General features: G+C 40.5%; 2 long non-coding RNA genes and 3 other non-coding genes across 5 annotated transcripts in view; 1 reads left to right on the forward strand and 4 right to left on the reverse strand.

Annotated features, from left to right (window-relative positions):
• LOC141279709 (uncharacterized) overlaps positions 1-10,467 on the reverse strand; it is a 39,299-nt gene extending 28,832 nt beyond the window's left edge. The window contains exons 1-2 of the long non-coding RNA XR_012334380.1: positions 10,151-10,467; positions 9,632-9,739 (exon numbers count right to left, since the gene is read on the reverse strand). This is a non-coding gene — a long non-coding RNA (uncharacterized lncRNA). The remainder of the gene's footprint in view (positions 1-9,631; positions 9,740-10,150) is intronic.
• Positions 9,933-10,004, reverse strand: TRNAA-AGC (transfer RNA alanine (anticodon AGC)). Its single transcript has one exon. It is a non-coding gene; the product is annotated as a tRNA-Ala (tRNA).
• Positions 10,468-16,907: 6,440 nt separating the features above from the next.
• Positions 16,908-16,980, forward strand: TRNAR-CCG (transfer RNA arginine (anticodon CCG)). Its single transcript has one exon. It is a non-coding gene; the product is annotated as a tRNA-Arg (tRNA).
• Positions 16,981-18,129: 1,149 nt separating this feature from the next.
• On the reverse strand, positions 18,130-20,329 carry LOC109551491 (uncharacterized). Its single transcript, XR_002178263.2, has 2 exons — positions 19,678-20,329; positions 18,130-18,507 (listed from the first exon to the last, which is right to left on the reverse strand). It is a non-coding gene; the product is annotated as an uncharacterized lncRNA (long non-coding RNA).
• LOC117314073 (U6 spliceosomal RNA) lies at positions 19,344-19,448 on the reverse strand. The gene has a single exon (XR_004528754.1). It is a non-coding gene; the product is annotated as a U6 spliceosomal RNA (small nuclear RNA).
• Positions 20,330-20,339: the final 10 nt, after the last annotated feature.

Raw genomic sequence — 20,339 nt, forward strand, 5'->3', positions numbered from 1 at the left:
CCTCAAAAACTACTAGCAAACAGAATCCAACAGCACATTAAAAGGATCATACACCATGATCAAGTGGGATTGATCCCAGAGATGCAAGGATTGTTCAATATATGTAAATCAATCAATGTGATACACCATATTAACAAATTGAAGAATAAAAACCATATGATCATCTCAATAGATGCAGAAAAAGCTTTTGACAAAATTCAACACCCATCTATGATAAATGCCCTCCAGAAAGTGGGCATAGACGGAACCTACCTCAACATAATAAAGGCCATATACAACAAACCCACAGCAAACATCATTCTCAATGGTGAAAAACTGAAAGCATTTCCTCTAAGATCAGGAACAAGAGAAGGATGTCCACTCTCACCACTATGATTCAGCATAGTCTTGGAAGTCCTAGCCACGGTAATCAGAGAAGAAAAAGAAATAAAAGGAATCCAAATTGGAAAAGAAGAAGTAAAACTGTCACCGTTTGCAGATGACATGATACTATACATAGAGAATCCTAAAGATGCCACCAGAAAACTACTAGAGCTAATCAATGAATTTGGTAAAGTTGCAGGATACAAAATTAATGCACAGAAATCTCTTGCATTCCTATACACTAACAATGAAAGACCAGAAAGAGAAATTAAGGAAATAACCCCATTCACCATTGCAACAAAAAGAATAAAATACCTAGGAATAAACCTTCCTAAAGAGGTAAAAGACCTGTACTCAGAAAACCATAAGACACTGATGAAATCAAACATGACACAAACAGATGGAGAGATATACCATGTTCTTGGATTGGAAGAATCAATGTTGTGAAAATCACTGTACTACCCAAAGCAATCTACAGATTCAACACAATCCCTATCAAATTACCAATGGCATTTTTTACAGAACTAGAACAAAATATCTTAAAATTTGTATGGAGACACAAAAGACCCTGAATAGCAAAGGCAGTCTTGAGGGAAAAAAACGGAGCTGGAGGAATCAGACTCCCTGACTTCAGACTATACTACAAAGCTACAGTAATCAAGACAATAGGGTACTGGCATAAAAACAGAAATATAGATCAATGGAACAGGATAGAAAGCCCAGAGATAAACTCATGCACCTATGGTCAACTAATCTATGACAAAGGAGGCAAGGATATACAATGGAGAAAAGACAGTCTCTTCAATCAGTGGTGCTGGGAAAACTGGACAGCTACATGTAAAAGAATGAAATTAGAACACTTCCTAACACCATACACAAAAATAAACTCAAAATGGATTAAAGACCTAAATGTAAGACTGGACACTATAAAACTCCTGGAGGAAAACATAGTAAGAACACTCTGACATAAATCATAGCAAGATCTTTTTTGATCCACCTCCTAGAGTAATGGAAATAAAACCAAAAATAAACAAGTGGGACCTAATGAAACTTAAAAGCTGTTGTACAGCAAAGGAAACTCCAAACAAGACAAAAAGACAACCCTCAGAATGGGAGAAAATATTTGCAAATGAATCAACAGACAAAGGATTAATCTCCAAAATGCATAAACAGCTCATGCAGCTCAATATTAAAAAAACAAAACAACCCAGTCAAAAAATGGGCAGAGGGGCTTCCCTGGTGGCACAAGTGGTTGAGAGCCCACCTGCCGATGCAGGGGACACGGGTTCGTGCCCCGGTCCGGGAGGATCCCACATGCCACGGAGCGGCTGGGCCCATGAACCATGGCCGCTGGGCCTGCGTGTCCGGAGCCTGTGCTTTGCAACGGGAGAGGCCACACAGTGAGAGGCCCACGTACCGCAAAAAAAAAATGGGCAGAAGACCTAAATAGACATTTTTCCAAAGAAGACATACAGATGGCCAAGAAGCACATGAAAAGCTGCTCAACATCACTAATTATTAGAGAAATGCAAATCAAAACTACAGTGAGGTATCACCTCACACCAGTTAGAATGGGCATCATCAGAAAATCTACAAACAACAAACTCTGGAGAACAAAAAAGGTCATGAAGAACCTAGGGGCAAGACAGGAATAAAGACACAGACCTACTAGAGAATGGACTTGAGGATACAGGGAGGGGGAAGGGTAAACTGGGACAAAGTGAGAGAGTGGCATGGACATATGTACACTACCAAACATAAAATAGATAGCTAGTGGGAAGCAGCCGCATAGCACAGGGAGATCAGCTCGGTGCTTTGTGACCACCTAAAGGGGTGGGATAGGGAGGGAGGGAGATGCAAGAGGGAAGAGATATGGGGACATATGTATAACTGATTCACTCTGTTATAAAGCAGAAACTAACACACCATTGTAAAGCAATTATACTTCAATAAAGATGTTAAAAAAAAAACAACTAAAAATAGAATTACCGTATGACCCAGCAATCCCACTAGTGGGCATATACCCAGAGAAAACCATAATTCAAAAAGACATATGCACCCCAGTGTTCATTGCAGCACTATTTACAATAGCCAGGTCATGGAAGCAACCTAAATGCCCATCGACAGACAAATGGATAAAGAAGATGTGGTACATGTAGACAATGAAATATTGCTCAGCCATAAAAAGGAACGAAATTGGGTCATTTGTAGAGATGTGGATGTATCTAGAGACTGTCATACAGAGTGAAGTAAGTCAGAAAGAGAAAAGCAAATATTGTATATTAATGCATATATGTGGAATCTAGAAAAATGGTACAGATGAACCAGTTTGCAAGGCAGAAATAGAGACACAGATGTAGAGAACAAACTTATGGACACCAAGGGGCAAAAGTGGCAGGGGAGTGGTGGTGGTGGGATGAATTAGGAGATTGGGTTGACATGTATACACTAATATGTATAAAACGGATAACTAATAAGAACGTGCTGTATAAAAAAATAAATAAAATTCTAAAATTCTAAAACCAAAAAGAAAGAAAATATATTAGAATTCAGTTATAACAATGAAGATCTGTGGCATTTGAGTCACAGCCTACTCCCTCCCCAGGCCAGCCTGATGGAACCTGTACTCCGAACTATACAGCCAAGAAAACAGGGCTCCATGCCCCCTACCCCCCACCCGCTTTCCACTTGGAGAACTATAATATCTTCCCTCCATTTCTAATCCTGCCCTCAGCTCGTTCTTGCAGAGGTTAAGTTCTGGACAAGTACAGCCAAGAGGTGAGGGCTCCTGTCTTTCACCGAGTCCCCACTCATGGAAAAGAGGTTCTATTTTATTGGAGGCCTGAAAATACTGGGGCCCCTTTATGCCCAGCATGAGACAGAGGTTCCAGGCCAGGAGAGAGATGCCAAGAAGACCTGAGGCTATTGCTTCTTGCCCAGCATCCAGCTACTATAACAGGAGTGCCAGTCATAAAGAAGTATGCCACTGTCCCTGCCCCCAGCTGAAATGCTGAAGGGAATCCTTCAAGTTGAGCAAGGTGATAAACAGAATACAAAACTGAATGAAAATATACAACTCCCTGGTAAAGGCAAACATATAGATAAATATAGAATCCTGTAAAATTTATGATGTAGGTGTACAAGTCACTTTTAAATCTGGCATAGAATTTAAAAAACAAAAGCATAAGAATTAATTATAACTCTAAGTTAATGTTTACACCATATAAAAAGATTATTTGTGTCATCAATAACAAAGTAGGGGGCTTCCCTGGTGGTGCAGTGGTTAAGAATCCACCTGCCAATGCAGGGCACATGGGTTCGAGCCCTAGTTCGGGAAGATCCCACATGCCGCGGAGCAACTAAGCCCCTGCGCCACAACTACTGAGCCTGTGCACTTACAGCCATTGCAATGAGAAGCCCACGCACTGCAATGAAGAGCAGTCCCCGCTCACTGCAACTAGAGAAAGCCTGCTCACAGCAACAAGGACCCAACACAGCCAAAAATAAAATAAATTTAAAAAAAAATAAGCCTCTTTCTTTCCACTTTACATTGAATCTGTTGGCTTCAGGGGACTCTGAAGTTATCAGAAACAAAATAATGGCATGGAACAGATAAGAGAGCTTGATAATATGGGAGCCCAAAATTCAAGGGTCTTTTTCCTCTGAGTCTGAGCCTCCACATCTCTGGGCCTGTACTGAAAATCAGGACTGAGAGTAGAAGGTAAAATAATTTGGTTGAGGAGAGAAAAGCCATTGATTCCATATACTGTACTTGATTCTATACAGCTGTTTTCAATCAAAAAATGGGAGAAAAATGTATTCATAGATGACAAGAGTTTTGTTGCCTTTTTATTTTCTGGTTAAAAGACTGATAGAAGATTCTGATTTCAATCCCAGTTGGTCCTCTTTAGGCTTTTGACCTGAAGCATGATTTAAAGTAAGTGGGGAACTGCTTTAATACACTAGGTCCCTCTCACTTCACTGTCCCTGAGACCAAGCAGTCATATTCACTTAGAACTTATGGTTCTTCTCACGTTGGCACATTTGTTAGTCTCTGCAGTTGTCCCTCTGTGCTGCAGGCAGCACCTCGCTCTCCTTCATGGCAAGGATGGTGTACATGGTGGTTCTCCCTAAGGAAAGCTTAGTGTTTAAACATAGTCCGGAGGAAACGACAAGAGAAATACCCAAGCAGAGAAAAAAGCTTCCTCTGATTCACCAGTTTTTGTAGGCTATGAAAAGACATGGATCATATGAGCAAGAATATTCAAAAGCGGAAATTCTAAAACAGAATCCTATTAAGATGCAGGCTGGAAGAGGCTGTTGACTGTGCTGACTGCCAAGCTCTTCAGAGGCAAGAGGTCTGGTGAGGTCAGACATGAGTGTATTTAAAAGCTGATGAAGAAGACTGCGGTGACCAGAATTATCTATTGATATGACTATATTAATGATCCTCCTTTGATCCTTTTGTCAGATAGAGAAAGGGGGAGTATATCCTGACTTCCATGTGCTGATTGATATTCCCCCAGACAATTCATTGTCAATGGTTCATATCTTTAAAATTTCAAGGTATACTCTGTGCTGGAGACACTGCAACTTCTTAAACTGTAAAGGAAGCTACCCCTTTGCCAACATCTACTCAGATGACTGGACTAATAGTTCTAATGTGAGCATCTTTGCTAAAGATTTAAGAGTTATCATCTATACTGAGAGCACATATGACTTCGAGTTTTTGTGATTTTGGAATGCTATAATATGGAAACACAGAGATTTTTATCTGTCTTGGGAACCTCAATTAAAAATTGGAAAATGTTAATGATTTATTAGAGAAAATAGCATCTGAAAAATAGCTCAATTATGAATAGTGAATACTATTCTAAAGGCAGAAATTTGAAGCTAAATAAAAATGTATTGTAAAAACAGCTTCTCAATATGATTTTAAGACTCCAGAAGGACATACTCAAAAACAACAATCTACCATTACAGAAAGATATTGGCCATCTCAAAACTCTCATACATAGCAAAGGATTTTGGTGTTCCCGAGATGACCACCTGGTGGCGCCTAAGTCATTCTCCAGAACTTTGATGCTTAAATTACCAATAACATAAAAGCACTTATAATGGTGAGGACAAATTCCTCCAAACTTTCCAAAGTTATGGTTAGGAAAACTTTACCCAAGAAGCTCTCTGGGTAGCTGAATCTTTTCTATCTGTATTTATCATACCTCCCCTTCCAAAAAAGAAAAGAACTAAAGTTATGGCAAGGCTTCAATCCTTTATCTCAAAGACCATCTGGGTATTTACAAATAGATTTCATTCAGTGGTCCAAATTTTTAAAAAATTTATTATGTTTCAATAATATCTTGAAAAGTAAAATTGTATAATTTTTGTTTGGAGTGAAGCTCTCTCTTCCAAAAGACTAATATTTTAACTTAGTGTGGTCCAACAGAACTTTTTACAACAATGGAAATGTTGTGGATCTGTGCTGTCCAAATGGTAGCTATTAGCCACATGTGGCTATCGAGCACTTGAAGTGTGACTAGGGCAACAGCTCTGTTACCAATATATAGTATCTTTTACAGTTTACAGAGTTTATTTCTCTATTTGGGAAATACCTTTAGCACTCTTAATTGACAGAGAAATTCACTTTAGAGGTGAGATTCTTAAGATTCTCCCATTAAGACATACATTTCATTGTTCTTATCATTCTCAAAACTTTGAGAAAGTAGTATAAATTCATGTTTTTTTTAAATCAACATTTTCAAGTTTTCAGAAGAGCTTTCTTTAACATATCTTCTGACAAGAGCTAGGGGAAAGACTTATATAAAGAAGGTACAGAAGCAGAGAAAGAAAATTATTTGATTGGCTATAGCTCAAAGCCTAGTTGGCTGTTTGTGACGGGTTGTCCTTATTGTTTCTATTTTGTAACCTTGAAGCATTTACAGCCTTAGGTTTAGTTTGCTTATGTGGACATTAGAGCCACCTCAGTCTATTGGTCTCCTTGTTCGATTAATTTAACAGCCCTAACGTAGGCAGATTCGGTAGGGGGTCCACGGAGAAAGAGAACCAGGCATGGCTTTCTTGACATAAGAGAAGCCATTTTAGGCCTAAGCCATTTTGTGATCTAAGCCTGGCCACAGTGCTTGCCCTTGCAGAAGAAGAAGTCTCAGTAGTTAATGATTTTAAGGGGAACAAAAGAATATAAGAACTAACAGCTATTATCAGAACAGGGAAATAACCATATCAGAGGCAATATATCAGTTGTAAAGACTCCCAGTTTTGTTTTAAAGGTAAAGATTAGCCTGAAGCACATTCTTGAACTGTCCTGCGGATCCAAACCTTCTCTAGCGCTCAACCACCAGACTAACTGGAACCTAAGGAACGATAATGCTGACCTTTGGTGACCCTTGTGACTTCAATCAACTAGAGCCTGGACTCTGTCAACCTTTGCCCCGATTCTATGCTGAATTCTCCTCTGCTTGAGCCCCTTCGTGAATATGCATGTACCCTTAACTTAAAACTTCTCCAATGTTGCCGTTCAGGGAGACACAGCTCTGAGAAATATTCCCAGTGTTCTCCCTAGCAAGTAGTAAATCCTTCCTTCTCCCACTCTTTGGCTTGGTTGTGTCTTTTGGCTCAACACTCACCAGGAAGTGAACTCAGTTTTCAGGTAACACTAAGATAATATGATCTATGCCACAAAATCCCCATAAACCTTTAACATATAACGTTCTTAGAGAAATCTATAAAGTTTAGATCAATTCTTCCTTTGACAGATTCTATCTTGTTACTGACAGGGTTCCAGACATACAACTCCTAAATACGACACTTTAGCATATTGAATATCTTAAGCTGAAGGAATTTGAGAAAACAGCAGAAGCAAAAAGGGCACTCTGACCTCCCTCCATTACCTTTTTTTCCTGAAACAGGTCATAAAAGGTGACCTGTGACAGGTACTCTCCGTATGCAGGAAAGAAACACCCTTATCTCCAAAGACAAAGGAATGCCAAGAAGAAAGAAGACCCCTAAAAGACAAGCCTTGCTAAATTTATCACAATGTCCTTAACCTCTGTCAATGAAAAATTAATCTATAGATGATCTAAGAAAGAAATGGAAAATATTATTTGAGCCAACCTGAGGATTATAACCTGGAAGACAGTCTTTCAGAAAGCTCTGAGGAGGAACTTCCCTGGTGGCACAGTGTTGACAATCCGCCTGCCAATGCAGGGTACATGGGTTTGAGCCCTGGTCCAGTAAGATCCCACATGCCACGGAGCAATTAAGCCCCTGCACCACAACTGCTGAGCCTTCGCTCTGGAGCCCGCAAGCCACAACTACTGAGCCCGCATGCCGCATCTACTGAATCCTGTGCGCCTAGAGCCTGTGCTCCACAACAAGAGAAGCCACCACAATGAGAAGCCCACGCATCACAAAGGAAGAGTAGCCCCCGCTCTCTGCAACTAGAGAAAGCCCGCGCACAGCAATGAAGACCCAATGCAGCCAAAAATAATAAATAAATAAAATAAATAAACTTATAAAATAATAAAAAAGAAAGCTCTGAGTACTGTTCCACCCATTAGAGGTCAAAGTACAGTTATATAAGTTTTTGAGACAATATGTCATTGATAAATACGTCAAATGACATAGTGACAGTTTACACAATCTAGATCTGCATGTACAAAGCAAGTAGTGGGTCATCCTGACCCCTTACAAGTTTAAGGAGGGATGTTATCTCCTAAGGAGGTCTGGTTAATGCAGATGCGCGATACACACTAAAGGGGAGAGAGGACACCCAAAAGGGCAGAGAAAAAATTCATGTTTAAATTTTTCTTGTCTTATCATAAAATATGAATTTTATTTCATCATCTATCATATTCCTCCATGACTCTCCACTATGCCTCAAACCTAGCATAAAATACAGAGGTCTAACTACTTCTTTGGGTCTTCATTTTCTTATGAGGGTTCCCATGTCATAATAAAACTTATACTAAATAAATTTGCGTGCTTTTCTCCTGTTTATCTGTCTTTATTGTTTCAATTTTCAGACCTAGTCAGGGACCCTAAAAGGGTCGAGGAAAATGTTTTCCTCCCCTACATTACATTCCAATTTTTCAAGTATTGTCAAGTATACAGTCCAGCAGGTACAAGTTGCAAGAGATACTACCAGACCCACACATACATGGGTCAGGAAACTGAGAATTTTGGAAAAGACAGCATGAAAGGTTAATCTTAGAACTACATCGGGAAAGGACTGTTTCAGGTATTGTTTTTGTTTGTTTTGTCCAGGTCTTGCAGCATGCGGGATATTAGTTCTCCGACCAGGAATCGAACCCGTGTCCCTGGCAGTGGAGGCAAGGAGCCTGGGTCACTGGACAGTCAGGGAAGTCCCTCAGGTATTGTTAAACACAAATATACCCTTAAACTCTGGAGCAAACACTCAGTGGCAGGTTTAGCCTGGGCAAAAAGTGCTTATGCCCTGGGGCCTCTCCTGGCCAAGTATCTCCCTAATGATACCAGGGTTCCTAGAATTCTCTGCTCAAACAGCTCTGATCCTCCCTTCTTCCAGGCCCTGCACAGGCCTCCTTCTGAATCTATCCTCCTGGGGGCAGACCATGACATTAATGTGCATGGTCCTAGGCCTAGGAGGTGGCCCTGGAAGGGCCAAGGGTATGTATGAATCTTGGAAGTGTGTGTGAGATGTTCACACGTGCATGTGTGAGGCCCTTCAAAATGTGGGATGGAGACAGGAGTGGTAAGAATAGGGGGTAGGAGTGTGTATCTTTATTTTTTGATTGATTCCCCTCCTTAACTCATCTTTTACAATTAGCCAATCACATGCTACCTCAAGTCAGGTAAAAAGGGGAGAACTTATTTAACGCAATAAAGAACTTCTATCTAGATCCAAAGCTTACATTATACTTTAAAAGTTACTCTAAAGTCAGGAACAATGAAAAAAAAAAAAAGTCAGGAACAAAAAGTCAAAGAAATGCATATAATGTATAAAAACGGAGAGATGGAGAAAAGAAGAAAGGGAGGCTGTAATGGGAAGAGAGTGGTAGGGAAACCCATAGGAAAGCTTTCCTCTCCGAGGATCTATTCCTTCACCCAGGAACAGCTCAGAAAATGAAGGAATCTAAAGAAAATTTCCTTCACATTTTCAAAAGTTCAAATGGACTTCACATTTGTTCTTGTTTTTTCTCCTTTCTGTGTTTCTTGCCCTTAGATGATACTGCGAAACGTAACTATGTAATTGTGCTTGTTAATTTGGTACCTCGCTTGTTTTTCGGTTTCTGGAGTCCTGAGCGGTTTGGTGCTCCCCCAGCCTCTTTAATCGTGTCTTTCGCTAGTTGACTCAGCTACCCAGTGTGGTGCCACGGCCCTAGAGCAAAAATGCGTCCATATTAAAAACAAAATAGAGTCGGTTTGTTTTCCTTGTTTTTTCTGTGACTTAAAAGACCTGAAGGGAACAAAAGAATCAGAAAAGAGGCCAGACGGCGGACATTCTCAGCAAACGTGAATGCGCCCAGGAACGATTCAGTACTAAAAATAGTAATTGTTAAAGGAGAAAAACCTGGAGGTGCCGGGGATTGAACCCGGGGCCTCGTGCATGCTAAGCACGCGCTCTACCACTGAGCTACACCCCCTCCTTCTGAAAGAAGCTCAGAAATGTTCCTATGACCCGCTACTATATTTTCAAAGAAATTTTACTTCAACAAATTCAATCTTTGAATTTTCTATACTGGATACTGTCTTGTAGCTAGGCTGTGAGAAGGCAAACTAAACATTTTACCGAAAGTCCCGTCTGGTCCTGAGCTCTCCCACTACTGGTCACCCTCTCGGACGCCAGCTCGATGGCCACCTGCCGGTGGAGAAGGGAGCAGTCCTGACTGGCCGCCCCAGGGAAAGGTCTGGGATAAGACCTCTGCTTAAAAAGGTTGCCAGAAAACCGAGTACAATGCAGGAGGATAAAAAGAAGAAAGTCTAAACGGTGTCATGGGGTTTCAGGTCCAGGTAGGAGAGAAGACTGAAGGGGCATTGTAAACAGGCCCGCGTCGGTCGCAGCCCCCGACTCCGGTAGGTTCCCGCGTCCAGCCTCGGAGTCGGGAAACCGCATGGCGGCTGGGATCGCGAGCACCACCGAGAAGCGCGCACCGGGAAGAGGAGCGAAAGAAACCGAGCAGCCTTATAGCGCCCCCTTTCGGGCCGAATCCTCCACGGAGTGAAAAGTACGCAGAAGGAAGGCGTTTTAAGGAGTAGGCTTGTCCGTGCGCCTGCAGTCGTTAGACCCCTTACTCTCCGAGGTTCAGCCATCAGGCGCTTCCCGCCATTCTCTGGCTTTGGGTACGAGGGTCAACCCAGAAATGAGTATTTGGGGTAAATCCTAAATCCTTTTCCTAAGTTTTCTTCTGATTCTCTCTCACACCTGTGGGAGTCTTGAAGACCTGAAATCACGATCTTCCTTTCGGCTCCTCCCCAGCTCCGGACCTGGCCATCCCGGCGACTCAGACCCTGTCGAGACCCAGGGGATTTGCACGCGGGGCGGGGAGTGTCGGATAGACAAGGGGCCACATACAAAGCATGGGCCACAGGCGACCCTCAGACCCAGAGGTTAAAGGGATATATAAGTGTTTTTTATACAACACTTCTGCGGTCCCTAAAGATGGAACATCACCTGGAGGAGCTTAATAAAACTACGGACTTCCGTCCCCACTCCCTAGACGCTGAGTGCGCTCAGAATCTCCGGCTCTGCTGGGGAATCTTATGTTATTTAAATGTCCCTCAATTGGAAAAGGGAACCTCCTACACTGTTGGTGGGAATGTAAATTAGTGCAGCCACTATGGGAAACAGAACGTTTGTTCCTCAAAAACCTAAAATTAAGAGTTGCTATATGATCCAGCAATCCCACTCCTGGGCATATATCTGGACAAAACCGTAATTGGAAAAGATACATGCACCCCTATGTTCATTGCAGCACTATTTACAATAGCCAAGACATGGGAGCCATCTAAATGTCCATCGACAAAGGAATGGATAAAGATGTGGTACATATATACAATGGAATACTACTCAACCATAAAAAAGAAATGAAATAATGCCATTTGCAGCTACATGGATGGACCTAGAGGTTATCATCTTAAGTGAGGTAAGTCAGAAAGAGAAAGACAAATACCACATGATATCACTTATATGTGGAATCTAAAGTATGACACAAATGAACTTATCTGTGAAACAGAAACAGACTCACAGACTTGTGGGAGGGGGGGGAAGGAAGGATTGGGAGTTTGGGATTTGCAGATGCAGACTATTATATATAGAATGGATAAACAACAAGGTCCTACTGTATAGCACAGAGAACTACATTCAATATTCTGTAATAAACCATAATGTAAAAGAATATGAAAAAAGAATGTATATCTATGTATATATACATGTGTATAACTGAATCACTTTGCTGTACAGGAGGAATTAACACGACATTGTAAATCAACTATACTTCAAAAAAATAAATGTTAAAAAATAATAAATATCCCTCAGTTGAATCAGATAGACCAGTTTGGGAACAACTGGGCCTGAAAATCTAGGGACAGAAACTGGAATGAACTAGGATCCTGGGAAAGTTAACACAGAAGGAGGAGAAAGACAAGAAGGGAAGTGAGGAGCAGGAGGCAGAAAGGTGGGAGGAAGAGTGCAGCAGAGGGGGGGTCCTCAAGACGCTGGGGATTTGGATGCGCAGAACAGTAGAAGTGTCCCAGATCCCTATCACTCCTGCACTTTCTCTAGGCAGGAGAGAAAAAAGGCCCCTTGCTCTAAGGTGAGAGAGCAGAAGGCATTGGTCCTACTAGTCCAGTCATTCACAAACTTTAGGTGCATCAGAATCATCTGCAGGGCTCGTTGAAATATAAATTGAGGACATCATCCCCAGAATTTGATTCAGTGGGTCTGGGGTAGGGCCCGAGAATTTGCAGTTCTAACAGGTCTTCAGATTTTGCTGATGGTTCCTGGGACCAAAATTCACAACCTTATAAGAGAATCTCATCAGTGGAGAAGGCCCTGACTTAAATCTGCATAACAAACCGTACCCTCCTTTACCATGCTTTTCTAGGTCAACTCCTCACGTACTTCTTTCTTTGTTTTTGGCTGAAGATCATAGTTAAGCATGTATTCTAAGCTGCTTCTTTGAGAATTGTTCATTTCCCTGGGTGTCTCCCATGTGTATATGAGATATACACGTTAATAAATATGTCTGCTCTTTCCTTAATCTGTCTTTTGTTACTGGGGCTCAGCTGAGACCTTAGAAGGTAGAGGAAAAGTTATTTTTCATCCCCTACTGTTGGAAGTTATGTAACCAAATATAGGTGTCTTTCTAAAGTGCAGCAGGGAAACCAATCTATGTGGTTGTCAGGGAACAGTGTTGAGTGTTAAAGAAGGACGCTGTCTGCTTAGACCTGGGTTGCTGGGACAGCAGTGGGAAACACTGACTTTGCTTGCTTGCTTGTTTTTATGTTTGGTTGGGATTCCCAGGCAGAGGGTGAGAAGACAGACTGTAGAAAAATGCTTATGCTTTACAAGGTTTTCAGAAAAAAACAAAATTTTTGAATTTAGACATTGTTAAAAATCAAAATTCAACTGCATAAATTTAAAAGATCTTATTGGCTTTGTTCAACAATTAATGAATCAGGCAGCATGCCATCTAGCAGATAGAAAGAAGCTCCAAAGTGCTGTACAAAGTGAAAGACTTTTACAGACAGGAGGGGGCAGGACAAGGATGTTACTAGCAAAGAGTGGATTGTTTGTGGCAAGGTCACCTTCCTTTGGAGGATGGCAGGGGTCTATCAGGCAGATTATCTCACTAGTGTTGACTAGGTAATTCCAGATTTACTGGTTTAAGATTCCACTCCATAGATAGTGATTACTCTGATGGATCTGGGCAAAGTAAATTGAAAATCTTCTGGAAAGGATTCACCGTTCTAAATGCCATTAAGAAAATTCATGGCCTAGGAGGAGGTCAGAAGATCAACATTAACAGGAGTTTGGAAGAAGTTGATGCAACCCTCATGGATGACTTTGAGGAATTCAAAACTTCAGTGGAGGAAGTAACTGTAGATGTGGTGGAATGCATGGAATCACCTCCACCATGAAACAAGGGGTACGCAGCTCACAGAAACAGAAGTCATATCTTCCACCCTCAAGTAATCTCTAGTGATGATCCTTATGTAGAGCTGCTGGACGGAGCTTAAAGTGATTAAATTAAAATGATTTCCCTGCTTAGAATCATTTTGGGTAAAAAATCAACTGCTCCATGCTGCCAGCCCATGCTGGGAAAATAAATCTTCCAGAGTGCTGAAAATAGGACACCCCCCACCGTGTCAATGTCCCATGCCAGCACATGCTTTCACAACCGATACTCCACCCAACAAATGTTGCTTGTGAATTCATCAGCCAAAGAACTATTACAATAACCCCTTAAAATGTCTTCAATTTTTGAAGAAATTAAAACTGGGGGATAAGACGGATGGAGAAAAAGTAAAAGAAAGCAGGGAAGGCATGGGCTAGGGCAAGGAGATTGGCAGGTAGGTACTATCTCTTGCCCTTCCAAGGAACCATGGAAATGACAGAAAAGACATGTATTTGGAAGAATAAAAATGTAACTGCTCTTGAAGGGGAAAGAGATTTTGGATTAAATGGAACAAACAGGTGAAAGATCAGAATTACAGAGAAAGAGCAGAGAAATCACAGTTCTATCTGTAGGGGATGTGAGGTAAGGATGCTCTTTTCCTCCAGGTATAGGGAAAGCACCTCCACCTGAGAGTTTTATAACCTGTTTTCTCAAACTCCTTCAGCTTAAATATTCAATATACCAAGGTACCACATTTTGAGGTAGCATGTCCTGAACCCCGTTAGTAGCTTAACCTTAATTTTTAAAGCTGCAAAGATTGCATATAAAGGCAGCAATTATTAATAAAATGCAATATCACCATGAACAAAGAAGGGAGGAAATATAAAAATCTAAGAGGATTCTCCACTGAGATTCAAAACATCTTGAAGTTCTCACTCCCTTGAAATAAATAGAAACTGGAATCTGTACCAGACACATTTTAAGTGTGAAAGAAACTTATATGATGAAAGAAACTTATAAGGAATTTCTCCTCTCTCTTTTCAAAAGATTGGTGATGTTTCAGTTAAAGCAAAATATATGAAGTTATATTATTATTTTTGGACCTTCACTTTTACTCACTCTTTAAAACACCAATCAAGAAAATACCTCAGAATAAATTTAACTTAGGAGGTGAAAGACCTGTACCCTGAAAACTATAAGACCCTGATGAAAGAAATTGAAGAAGACACAAATAAATGGAAAGATATGCCTTGCTTATGGTTTGGAAGAATGAATATTGTTAAAATGTCCATACTACCCAAAGCAATCCCTATCACAATTCCAATGGTGCTTTTCACAGAAAAAGAACAAACAATCCTAGAATTTTTATGGAACCACAAAAGATTCTGAATAGCCAAAGCAATCTTGAGAAAGAAGAACAAAGCTAGATGCATCCATTTCCTGCCTTCAAGCTATATTACAAAGCTATGGTAACCAAAACAGTATGGTATAAAAAAAAGACACCTAGATCAGTGGAACAGAATAGAAAGCCCAGAAGTAAACCCACACAAAGGAGCCAAGAATATATAATGGGGAAAGGATAGTCTCTTCAATAAATGGTGTTGGGAAAACTGGACAGCCACATGCAAAAGAATGAAACTAGAGCACTACTTTACATCATACACAGAAATTACCTCAAATAGATTAAATTGTAAATCAACTATACTTCCATTTTTTTAATATTAAAAAATGTATTAAAGACTTGAACAAGAAGCAAAGAAGAGGCAAAAGAAATAAAAAGTACAAAACTGAGTTAGGGGAGACCAATTTTTATTTGCAAATGGTATGGCTGCTAAGATGAAAATCCAAGAGAATCCATTAAAGAGTTTAGACTTCAAAAGTTTGTTTTCTCCTCTGGAATGTAACCACCAGTTTCCAAAGAGTGCAACTTAATTGCTATGCAAAACTCATTCCCAGCTAGTATCCCTAGTCCGCCTTCAATTTTCTAAATTTGTTTAGTAGAGGGTATTAAGATTCCTTCAGTCTGTATTTTCACTCTTGGCCAAAGGATTATTAATAAAATCACTAACTCTAGAATGTTCTTTTCTTAAAATTATGTGCCCAAATGGTTTCATTTCTGCAATATGGTCCATAATAGAACTGAAAACGGCAGGTCTGTAGTTCGTTGAGCTTTATATCTTCCCTCATTTCTTCTTTTCCTCTCTGAAATGTAAATTCTAAGGTTTTTAATCCTAAAGTTACTTTTACAGCAGTGCAAATATTTGTCACTTTTTTTGCTCTACAACAGCTTATATAATCTTGTGTTGGAAAGACAGGGAAGCACACTTGTTATTACTCCAAATCTCGTGCTCATTCTGGGACACCCTCCACCCCACCCTCAGTAGTCTCTCCCTCATCAATGTCCCTAGATTCCAGCCCTGAGCGAGATGTCAAAGTCTACAGTAGGCTCTCCAAAAATCTTGATTGACAGGTTAGGCGATAATTTGAGTTTTGTGTTAACTCCAAGAGAAGATACCGTAGGAGAAAACAGTGGGAGGGATGGGAGACGTTGGTGGGGAAAAGTCTTTTTGTGAAAGAGTGTAAGATAAAGGAGGGGAGAAATTTCTCTTTGATTTGGTTTTGTTTCAAATAGCTGGCCATTTTCGAGAAACCAAAACCATTGAGTAAATGGATACATGAGTGTTACTGCTTTACTTCTAGGGCTGGACGTTTCACATCTTTCCTATTCCACCCACACTTTTGATGATCATGGTTCTTTCAAAAAACCCTATTGCTCTGTGGCTTAACCCATAAACGAACCAGTGGACATCTTCTTGTCAAAAACAAGTCAAATTTGGGACATATCCAAGTCAAGCATGGAAATCACCAAGTTCCTTGACAGCGTCCATTCACTCCGTTCTTTTTAAACCTACAAGCATATATGTGTGTGTGTGTGTGTATATATACATATATATATATATATATATATACTGAATAAACTATTCCTTTCTAGGCTTAAGCTAACCTTGCACTTACAGGAGAACCTTCTATGAAGCTTCTAGGCTATCTCTGTCCTTCCTCCAGCACCTCCATTATTCCCTTCAGACTCCCCTCCGAATGCACCATCTGTGCTCACTCCTTCCTCTTTGCTGTTTTCCATAAGGGATGCAGCATCAGCTCTAGACTCAAAGTCTTCCTCTCTACCCCAACTCTCGAAGTCATTAATCAAAGACTTCAACAGGGTCCACAACGATGAACCGTCTAACAGTTCCTGACATTTATGTATTAGTTTTTACAACTTTTAGACGGTGTTGGAAATAGTTTTTAACTGTTGGTGAATTTTGAGAACTCTTGTTTAGCTAGATCTTCAGAATCCGCGGTAGAAAAGCCCCCTCCCCCTCCTGTTTACATACCTTTTGTACGCTACGTGAGAAACGGCTCCCGTCGGCTGGCCGCGTGGCCTAATGGATAAGGCGTCTGATTCCGGATCAGAAGATTGAGGGTTCGAGTCCCTTCGTGGTCGTCGTTTTTTTCCCCTTTTTTCCCTTTGCTGGTCTCATTCACTGCCGGGTTGGATAAAGCTTGGAAGATATTTAAAATCTGATTTGCTTCCTTTCCCTTCTTGTTGCTGATGTGAGTTCAATAAATAAACTCTTATATAACATTTAGATATTGGAGGCCTGGTGTGTGACGAGTACTTTACAAATGAACAAGGAGGAAATACCACGTGCCCTCAAGGAGCTTACTTTCTACCGGACCCAACAAATGAAATCAAATAAACAGAAACAAAATAACTAAAATTTGTTTCACGTCCTATCAAAGAAATAAGCAACGGGCTGAGATCAAAAATAAGGGATGGGGGCTCCTTTAAACAGAGTTTTATTATTCCTGCCATAAGGAATAATAGTGCTAACTCGCTGAGAATATGAAGGCACTTGGTCTTGTCAAAGTTAAAATACCAAACTTTTTCGTGGTGGGGTGGAGGGAAGGGGTCACTAAAAAAAATCAATTAAATGGGGTAATGGTGAGTTAAATTTCTGGAAACAAGGTGTCTGCTAGGATTCTTTACTACTGTGGCTCTGAATGGTTTGAAATAGGTGTTCTCCAGATTTTCATTAGCTACCTTAAATATAACGGCCTCTACCTCCCAAATAGCAAGCTCAGAGAGAAGCCTAAAGGCAAAAGCCACCAAAGGCTTTTATTCCAATTGAACTGTACTCTGGAGCAACTTCTATGTAGCCATGATAGGTTTAGTTTTAGCAAGAGTGCAAATGCCATAAATGGATCTGAACAGCAGGGAGGTTCCTCAAATAATTTAAAAATAGAACTATGGTATGATCCGGCAAGCAACTCCACTTCTGGGTATTATATCCAAAAGAATTGAAAGCAGAGTCTCAAAGAGATATTTGCACCCATGTTCATAGCAGCATTATTCGCAATAGCCAAGAGGGGAAATTAAACCCAAACAGCCTTAGAAAGATAAATGGATAAACAAAATATGGTATATACCATGGAATATTATTGTCTTAAAAGGGAAGGAAATTCTGTCACATGCTACTACATGGATAGACCTTGGAGACATTATGCTAAGTGAAATCAACCAGTCACAAAAAGACAAATACTGTATGATTCCACTTATACAAATGTAGATGAAAAATTAATCAAGTCCATCTAAAGAAGAAAAAGAGAATTTTATTCAGGCCAACATAAGGATTATAACCCGGGAGATAGTCTTTCAGAAAATTCTGAGGACTGTTCTGCTTGTTAGAGGTCAGTGATACAGTTATATACATTTTCAAGACAAAGGATCATTCATCAAAATGACACGGTGACAAGTTACATGAAGTTCACCAAAGATACATAGTCCAGATCTACATGGCTTAGTTGCTCCATGGCATGTGGGATCTTCTCAGACCAGGGCTCAAACCTGTGTCCCCTGCATTGGCAGGTGAATTCTTAACCACTGCACCACCAGAGAAGTACAGGCATGCTATTTTAAGTGGTGAAATATAGTCTCTTTCTCACCTCATGTTCCATGAAAGGGAGATTTCTGTAATAAAAATGGATGAAATGGGGTTAAAATAGGAATTTTCAATGTGTCATTTCAATAAAGTGCTACCGTTCTACAACAAATTTATAAGAAACTGAATGATACTAGAGCTGATGAGTTAACTGAATACTAAATTTCAAAGAGAAATCAGATTTGGCGACTTGTACTATTGCTTTCCTAGGAACACTCTGATGGTGTACCACACTCATCTCATTTACAGTCAGACCTCCATATCTGCAGGTTCTGCAACCATGGATTAAACCAACTCCATATCAAAAATATTCTGAAAAAAATTCCAGAAAGTTCCAAACAGCAAAACTTGAATTTGCCATGCACCAGCAACTATTTACATAGCATTTACTCTCTATTAGGTATTATGAGTAATCTAGAGATGATTTAAAGTATGTAAGAGAATGTGTATAGGTTATAAGCAAATAACTATGCCATTTTATATACAGAACTTGAGTGTCCATCGATTTTGGTATCCACTGGGGTCCTGGAACCAATCCTCCATGGATAGCAGGGGACAACTGTATATCTACTCATCAGTGGAGATATTGGGCCTGTGTTGTAGTGGTTATAGTTTGGTCCCCACTGAACCTAATTTCTATGCTGGGTATTCCACATTTTTTTAAAGTATCATTTTAAATTTGAGTTGGAGCTATCCACAATTTAGTTGAATTTTAACTTCACCTTTTAAATCTTAGACATGCTTTACACTGGTTAGTACTGGTTAGGTGCATCATATGAACTCAGTGGCTAGGATGAAATGTATCATTCTGAGGATAGCTTAGTCAAACTCCCATTTACTGATATTTTCACTTTTAATTTCTTTTAAAATTATGCAACGCTTCACAAATTTGCGTGTCATCCTTGAGCAAGGGCCACGCTAATCTCTGTATCATTTTCAACTTTAGTATATGTGCTGTTGAAGCGAGCATGATTCTGCATTATTTACTCACACTTTAAAAGCCAAACAAGTCAGGTACTCATTCCCTATTACCCTCCAATCAATTTTTAGCTAGTACACAATCATGTGTTTTATAAACCTTTCTGGATATAATGAGCATCTTTTCCTGAGACAGAAAGCAGGGAATCATGAATATTACAAAACACTATTTTTACAAGGGAAGTCTCAGAGTGAATGAACACTTCCAATATTTCACCTACCTTCTGAGTTTCGAAGTTTTCAAATATCTGTGGGCTCAAATGAAATATGCTTCATTCTTGCCTAAGAGTCAGGCTGGACCTTGGAACTGGTCACTGGGTGAGACTCTTTCCTGAAGGAGTATGACTGTAAACTTTTATCTCTGCTAAACCAAGCTCCAGCCAACTCATGCCTGGGCATGCCCTGATGGATTTGCTAATGTTAAGTGAGGGTGGTATAAGATATATGTGGTCTTTGTCCCTGGTTCCTGGCACAAAGCTCCTCAAACTCTTGGGATTTCATAGTGATAGGAGTGTGGTTTGTCAGTCACATCCTTATCTTATCCTTATCCTTGCTCTTATCCTAATGAGGTAACTTAGGGTGGTGCCCTTAGATAGACTCAGAATAAGGCTGGTCACCAGAAACACCAAGAGATTAGAAGCTTGGCACTTTCAGTCCCACCCACCCACCTCTGAGAAGGGGAAGAGGGGCTGAGGATCTGCAGAAAGTGTGCAGACGAGCCTTAAAGCAGGTGGTCCCTGGACCCGAGTCTGACCGACGCGGAGGGCCACAAAGAAGTCCCAAGTTTGAAACGTCCGAGAGCGCCAGAGCAGAAAAGTGGGCCCCAACTGGAGCTCCAAGCTCTCCACACAGCCGGGAACCACCTCACCCCTGACTCACCCCA

This window comes from Tursiops truncatus, chromosome 10, assembly GCF_011762595.2.
Source record: "Tursiops truncatus isolate mTurTru1 chromosome 10, mTurTru1.mat.Y, whole genome shotgun sequence".
Classification (NCBI taxonomy): domain Eukaryota; kingdom Metazoa; phylum Chordata; class Mammalia; order Artiodactyla; family Delphinidae; genus Tursiops; species Tursiops truncatus.